This window comes from Scyliorhinus torazame, chromosome 18, assembly GCF_047496885.1.
Source record: "Scyliorhinus torazame isolate Kashiwa2021f chromosome 18, sScyTor2.1, whole genome shotgun sequence".
In the NCBI taxonomy this organism is placed as follows: domain Eukaryota; kingdom Metazoa; phylum Chordata; class Chondrichthyes; order Carcharhiniformes; family Scyliorhinidae; genus Scyliorhinus; species Scyliorhinus torazame.
In genome coordinates this window covers 136,800,114-136,807,882 of record NC_092724.1, presented here as the reverse complement: position 1 = coordinate 136,807,882, position 7,769 = coordinate 136,800,114, and the positions used below count along the sequence as shown (strand labels likewise).

At 52.6% G+C, this 7,769-nt stretch overlaps 1 non-coding gene across 1 annotated transcript; it reads left to right on the top strand.

Annotated features, from left to right (window-relative positions):
* The first annotated feature begins 6,976 nt into the window (after positions 1-6,976).
* On the top strand, positions 6,977-7,171 carry LOC140395794 (U2 spliceosomal RNA). Its single transcript, XR_011936307.1, has one exon. It is a non-coding gene; the product is annotated as a U2 spliceosomal RNA (small nuclear RNA).
* The last annotated feature ends 598 nt before the right edge of the window (positions 7,172-7,769 follow it).

The window sequence follows — 7,769 nt, the reverse complement described above, 5'->3', positions numbered from 1 at the left end:
TTGAGGGCCAATGGCACCTCTGTCTTTTGTTTCTCCACATATCACTGATGCTCCAATATCCACACAATTGCCACTTCCAAGGCTCACCATCTGACTCAGACTTAGAAGAGGCCTCTTCTCCAACAGTCCCCATGAGTGCCAGAGATTTTGGCCGTCACTTCCATTTCTTGCAGTGGGCATGTTTCTGTGCGGTGACCACCAGAGTGTGAGCCCAAACCCAAAATAGATCTATGAGCCGCCAAGCTGTGTGTCTCTGGGCTGATGAGGGTGAAGGTGAATGCTGTGATGGGTGTGCAAATGTGAAGTCATCCTCGTCCTCCTCGGGGGCGTCCGTTGGGCTGGGGCTTATTTCAGCTGCAAGGACTGGCCTCAGCTTCTTCCTGCTGGCACCGGCAGTGGAGAGAGGAGAGAATGAGTGACTGCCAGTGAGTGCTGGCTCAAACTTGGCACTCACCAATCACCTGGGGAGCAGCAGCACCTGAAATTTCCCACTGTGTCTTCACCATGGCTGGGTGAAAACCGTGCCGCTCCCTCGCAAATAAAACAGCACATCGCCCACAGGAGTTCAACAAGACAGAAGTCCACCACCTTGTCAAGGTGATTTAGGAACGGGCAAGAGAAATGCTGTCCTTGCCAGTGACAGCCCGGCCCCATGAAACAAACACAAATGTGGTGAGGTGGGTTGGAAGGGTAGACGATTCACGTACCCTAACGGCATGGATTAAATCATTGACCCATTTCCTGCACTGTAGAGCGTTCCTCCTCTGCACCCCCACAGGCTCTGATCATCCTGGTTACCTCCTCTCGGGTCGCAGTGGCCAGCTGGGATGGCCAACTGTGGCCTTCCCTGGGGAAGAGGACGTCCTGCCTTTCTGAACAGCCTCAAGGAGATGCTCCAGGAATGTATCACGGAAGTAGGAAGCTGTGGCTTGCTGCCTTCTCCTATTCATCCGTTTCTTCTTCCCATTAGTGAAGAGCTGATCAGCTGCCTTTTAAATATGGTGGCCAGACATGATGGCGTGGCGCCCAGCTTCCTGCCCATCCCACCATGAGACCCGCCACACGCATAACTAATGAGGTGGGCAGCGCACGACTGTGTGTGAATCCCCTCCCCCCGGTCCGCAGCAGATATTACTCTGACTTTCACATCTCACCACATAATTTCTGGCAGCAGGGGAAGAGTCCTATTGTCGTCATCATTTTAGTTCATTCATAACACCTTTAAAAAATCTGTCTCTTTCCAGTTTGTATTTGAATTAATTTTCTCCCTTCTCTTTTCCCCTTCGCCTTCTTTGTCTCTGTGTGTGAATCTCACTGACACAATCTATTTGTGTTAATGTGAACCTGACTATGAATTGTATCAATACCAGGGCAGGATCAAACCATTGATTGAAAAGTGCAACCTCCAAGCCCAAATAAGGTAAGCAAAATGGCCAAGCTGAGGCGTGAGACCAATGGAAGGGAACTTATTTGCAGTATTGAAGTTTGCCAATAGATATTGCTGGTACCGCTCACACTAAATACTGGTAGAAATCAAGTATTGTAACTCTACTAAGCAGACCTTTGTGCTTTGACTCGGGTCCTAACTATTTTGAAGCTGCCAAGTGTCAGACCATTGCCTTCTATTTTTAAACATCAGTGCTGGGATGATTTAGCTGAGCAATATTGCATTGAAGCATCGATGGAATATTTGAACAGCTGTTCCAAGCCTTGTCTGTATTATTCCTATCAGGTGTGAAGAATAAATCATTTCCGTGTCCAAGAATGCTTGCCTTCGCCTTCCTGCACAAAAATATATGATGAGAAAGGAAGCTGGTTAATTAAGATAAATGAATAACTTGTTACTGTTTGGACAGAAAATGACGCATGTTAGCCCTGATTTCATGGTTGTAATGCCAGTGAAACTGACAGTATTCACCAACATTACTGCTCTGAAACTAGCAGCAGCATTTCAAGTCTGCCCAACGGATATTTCTGGTCCTATCTACACTTTCCGCATGGCAATTCCTCACAGATTGCAATTAGAAATGACTAAACTGGTGGCATTGTTTTGTTGTGTGCTCGGAGTCTAGACAGGAGGATTTGAGGATTATCATTGTCACAAACTATGCTGCTCAAAACTATGCTGCTCAAGTCTGTAGTCTCTCAAAACCATTACTATTTATTTACAGGATGTATTTACACATTTGGACCTCAAGGTTGGAGCCCCTCCCCGATCTCACCTACTTCTCAGTCCTGTGATCAGGGGCGTCATTCTCCGACCCCCCCGCCGGGTCGGAGAATCGCCGGGGGCTGGCGTGAATCCCGCCCCCGCCGGTTGCCGAAGTCTCCGGCACCAGATATTCGGCGGGGGCGGGAATCGGGCCGCACCGGTTGGCGGGCCCCCCCGCTGGATTCTCCGGCCCGGATGGGCCGAAGTCCCGCCGATAAATTGCCTGTCCCGCTGCCGTGGATTAAACCACCTTTTGAACGGCGGGACAAGGCGGCGTGGGCGGGCTCCGGGGTCCTGCGGGGGGCGCGGGGCGATCTGGCCCCGGGGGGTGCCCCCACGGTGGCCTGGCCCGCGATCGGGGCCCACCGATCCACGGGTGGGCCTGTGCCGTGGGGGCACTTTTTCCCTTCCGCCTCCGCCACGGTCTCCACCATGGCGGAGGCGGAAGAGACTCCCTCCACTGCGCATGCGTGGGAAACTGTCAGCGGCCGCTGACGCTCCCGCGCATGCGCCGCCCGGAGATGTCATTTCCGCGCCAGCTGGCGGGGCAACAAAGGCCGTTTCCGCCAGCTGGCGGGGCGGAAATTCCTCCGGCGCCGGCCTAGCCCCTCAATGTTGGGGCTCGGCCCCCAAAGATGCGGATCATTCTGCACCTTTGGGGCGGCGCGATGCCCGTCTGATTGGCGCCGGTTTGGGCGCTAGTCGGCGGACATCGCGCCGTTTCGGGAGAATTTCGCCCCTGATATCATTATTACATCATCACATGTATCCTTCTGATGGTAAACCTTTATTCTACATTGCCTCCCAATTCTTTATCCCTGTCATATTTAAACCCTCCTACATCTTCCCTCAGTCTCAGACTTCACAGTGTTAGTCTCTGAGGTGCTTTGATCAATCTCCCTGATCTTCTTTTGTTCCCCTTTTGAGGTGCAGGATATTCTGTACTTTCCCTTCTGTTGGTCTGAGTGATCTTCTCCCGGTGGTTGTAGAGTTTTTAGAAGGTCTTTCTTCTTCTTCATCAGTGTAATGATATGTATAGTACCAGTGTAGTAAAGGGTTAACATCTGAACCTATGTGTTAATCAAACACTAGATGGTGTTACTAATTCACTGTATATAAGACAGCTGTTGTGTTGGGTGCTCTGGATCCGTGGAACACATACAGGTCACCAACACTTGAAATTGTGCAACACTATTTTATTGAATCATTAACTGTTTAACATACTCTGACTGTGGGTTAACACAATACTAGCTTTAACTAAAGACCTTTGCCTTATCCTAACCAGTCGATGCACTCAGCACATGGTGAATGTCTGTGCTGCAGGCTGTGAGCTTTGTCCTCCTAGCTAGCTGCAGCTCGAATGAGCGGGAACTCTGATGCCCCTCTGTCTTTAAAGTGCGTGTGCTCTCACTGGTGATTGGCTGCGGTGCTGTGTGTGTTGAGTGGTCCCACTGTGTGTCCATCAGTGTGTGTCTGCACCATGATATACTGGTGTATATTATGACATCCCCCCTTTTATAAAAGAATGTACATGTGTGGCAACAAATAGTATATGGTGAGAATGTCCCTGACTACGTGTGTGAGGAATATTTACAGGACTATGTACATGAGAACTAAACTATTTACATGGGAAGGTGCCTGGTGCAGAAAAACAGTATGCCACAAGAATAACGAGATGAACACTATATACAAACCAGGGAAACGATCAAACGGAAGAACAGAACAAATCAGAAAGTCCATAAGTCCACAAAGTTCACAAATTAAGTCTCTGAGGTGGGCGACAAATTCTGGTTGCCCGCCTCAAGGGTGGGTCGGGAGCCGCCGGCTGAGGAGCGGGCTGGACTGCGTCAGAGTGAGGAGGATGCAGAGTGACCGGGATCTCTGCATAGTCCAGGTCAGGGTCAGCCGGAGGGCGAGGCAACAGTGGAGGATCACGTAGCGAGCGTGGAACGAGACAAAGGGCGCGTCGACTGCGGCGTAGAATGGAGCCATCCGGTAGACGAACCAGGAACGAGCGGGGGGCCACCTGCCGAAGGACCACAGCGGTTGCAGACGAGCCACCATCTGGAAGATGGCTGCGGACGTTGTCACCTGGAGCCAGAGCAGGGAGATCAGCTGCATGGGAGTCGTGAGCTGCCTTGTGCTGTGCACGAGACAGCTGCATCCGTCGAAGGACCAGAACATGGTCGAGGTCTGGGACATGAATAGACGGCACCGCCGTCCTCAGGGTGCGACCCATGAGCAACTGGGCTGGCGACAGGCCAGTGGACAGTGGGGCGGAGCGATAGGCCAGCAAGGCGAGGTAGAAATCGGACCCAGCATCGGCAGCCTTGCAGAGGAGCTGTTTGACTATGTGGACGCCCTTCTCCACTTTGCTGTTGGATTGGGGGTACAAGGGACTGGACGTCACATGGGCAAAATTGTACCACCTGGCAAAGTTGGACCATCCCTGGCTTGCGAAGCAGGGGCCATTGTCCGACATAACCGTGAGTGGGATGTCGTGTCGAGCAAAGGTGTCCTTACAGGCACGGATGACGGCAGACAATGTGATATCGTGCAACCGTACCACCTCCGGGTAATTTTAAAAGTAGTCCACGATCAGGACATAGTCTCTACCCAGCGCGTGGAACAGGTCGATGCCCACCTTGGTCCAAGGTAACGTGACCAACTCATGGGGCTGCAGGGTCTCACGTGGTTGGGCCGGTTGGAAGCGCTGACAAGTGGGGCAGTTGAGCTCTGTGTTGGCTATGTCGTAATTAATGCCGGGCCAGTACACTGCCTCTCGGGCCCGTCGGCGGCACTTTCCCATGCCAAGATGGCCCTCGTGTAGCTGTTTCAAGACGAGCTGGCGCATGCTATGTGGGATGACAATGCGGTCCAGTTTCAGAAGAACCCCGTCTACTACCGCCAGACCATCTCTGACATTATAGAACCGAGGGCATTGGCCCTTGAGCCACCGGTCTGTTAGGTGGTGCATGACACGCTGTAGCAAAGGGTCAGCCGCCGTCTCCGGCGAATTTGGACGAGGCGTTCATCCGTGGCAGGTAGATTGGAGGCCACGAAGGCCACATGGGCGTCAATCTGGCAGACGAATCCCGCTGGGTCACACGGAGTGTTGACTGCCCTGGAGAGAGCATCAGTAATGATGAGGTCTTTGCCTGGGCTGTATACCAGCTGGAAGTCATATCGCCGGAGCTTGAGGAGAATACGCTGGAGGCGAGGCATCATGTCGTTCAAGTCTTTCTGTATTATATTGACCAGCGGGCGATGGTCGGTCTCGACGGTGAATTGAGGAAGTCCGTACACATAATCGTGAAACTTAACCACACCGGTCAGAAGGCCCAGGCACTCCTTTTCTATCTGCGCGTAGCGCTGTTCCGTGGGGGTCATGGCGCGTGACGCATATGCAACGGGGGCCCATGATGAGGCCTCATCGCATTGCAGGAGCACCGCCCCAATGCCGGATTGGCTGGCATCGGTCGAAATTTTGGTCTCTTTTGCTGGGTCAAAGAAAGCTAAGACCGGGGCAGTGGTGAGTTTGGTTTTGAGTTCTCTCCATTCGCGCTCGTGGGCAGGGAGCCATTGGAAGTCTGTCGTCTTCCTGACCAGGTTCCTGAGAGCCGTGGTATGAGAGGCGAAGTTAGGGATGAACTTCACTAAAAAGGTGACCATGCCCAGAAATCGGAGGATCGCCTTCTTGTCCTCTGGCGTTTCCATGGCTGTGATAGCAGCCACCTTGTCCGCATCCGGCCGCACACCCAACTGGGAGATGTGGTCCCCGAGGAACTTGAGTTCCAACTGACCAAAAGAGCATTTGGCCCTGTTGAGGCGTAGGCCCTGCTCATGTATGCATTTGAATACGTGCTGGAGGCGACTGACATGCTCCTGCGGGGTGGTGGACCAAATGATTATGTCGTCGACATAGACGCGAACATCTTCAATGCCTTCCATCATTTGTTCCATGATCCTATGGAACACTTCTGAAGCAGATATGATCCCAAACGGCATCCTGTTGTAACAATATCTGCCAAAGGGGGTATTGAATGTACACAGTTTCCTGCTGGATTTGTCAAGCTGGATTTGCCAGAATCCTTTTGAAGCGTCGAGTTTGGTGAAGAGCTTGGCGCGAGCCATCTCGCATGTGATCTCTTCGCGCTTGGGAATTGGATATTGCTCCCTCATGATATTGCGATTCAGATCCTTGGGAACAATGCAAATTCTCAATTCGCCGGAAGACTTTTTACACATACCATGGAACTGACCCAGTCGGTTGGTTCCGTGACTCTTTTAATCACTCCTCGGTCCTGGAGGTCCTGCAGCTGCTGCTTGAGGCGGTCCTTAAGGGGTGCTGGGACCCTGCGAGGTGCGTGCACCATAGGCGTGGCATTCTGTTTCAATAAGATCTGGTAGGGATATGGGAGCGGGCCTATGCCTTTGAAGACGTCGCGGTGCTGGTTGATGATGGCGTCGAGTTGCGCCCTGAAGTCAGTGTCCTGAAAGGCAGACGTGTCATCAGGAGAGAGAGATTGAACTCTCTGAACTAGGTTCAACAGCTTGCATGCCTGCACGCCAAGCAGGGAGACATTCGAGGAGCCCACAATTTCAAAAGGAAGGATGGCTTTGCGTGACCTGTGCATCACTTCAAGTTGGCACGAGCCGCTAGCAGCAATGGCATTGCCATTGTAATCCAATTGCTGACAGGCTGATGGAAGGATGGCTGGTTTGACACGAAGGCTTTGGAAGTCAGATGAGATTGGCGGAGGCATCGCTTCTCGGCCTTTTGGCTAAGATCAAGTGTCTGTAGATTGAGCCTTTGGGTTCAGATCTGGTATGTCTCTCTTGTGGGGACCATGAATTCGATTCAATTTGAATTAGTTTTTTGGAGCAGGCGAGGAGCTGGATTAGGGGTTCGCCCCTGACCCACACTCTGAGCCCTGGCTTGGTATCTCAGAAAAGGAAAAATAAAAATAAAAAGAGATTGGCGGAGGCACTGGTGTCCAGGCGTAATTGTATTTGGGACCGGTTGACCGTCAGGGTAGCACACCACTCATCGTCTGGATCGATGCTGTATACCGACAGCGGCCGGTGTCTTTGCTTCGGGGACACCCTGTTTTTTGTCACGACACCGACTCGAAAAGGCGCCTTCGGGTTCTCGGTGTCACTGCTGTGTGGGAGGTCCGCATCGGACTCGGTGACCATGGGTTGAATTGCCCGGACATTCCTGCGAGGCTGGCTGAAGCGATATGAATTGGCAGGCTGAGCTGCTCGGCAGAAGGCAGCATAGTGGCCAAGTCTGCCACATCTTAGGCATTGTCGAGATTTGGCAGGGCATTGCCGTTTTAAATGGGCGGAGCCACAGTTGCCGCACGTCATAGCGTCAGCACGTTCGCTGCGCCACCGCGCATGCGCGGTTCGGTCGTGCATGGTGCGCGCCTGCGCATTACGTTCTTCAACGTCGCCGTCTCCTCGTTTGGTGCGCACAAGTGCGGGTGTCCGCGAAAAGCGCGCAAAATGGCCGCCCTCATCCAGGCTGAGGCCCTGGAGTTGCTCAATCACT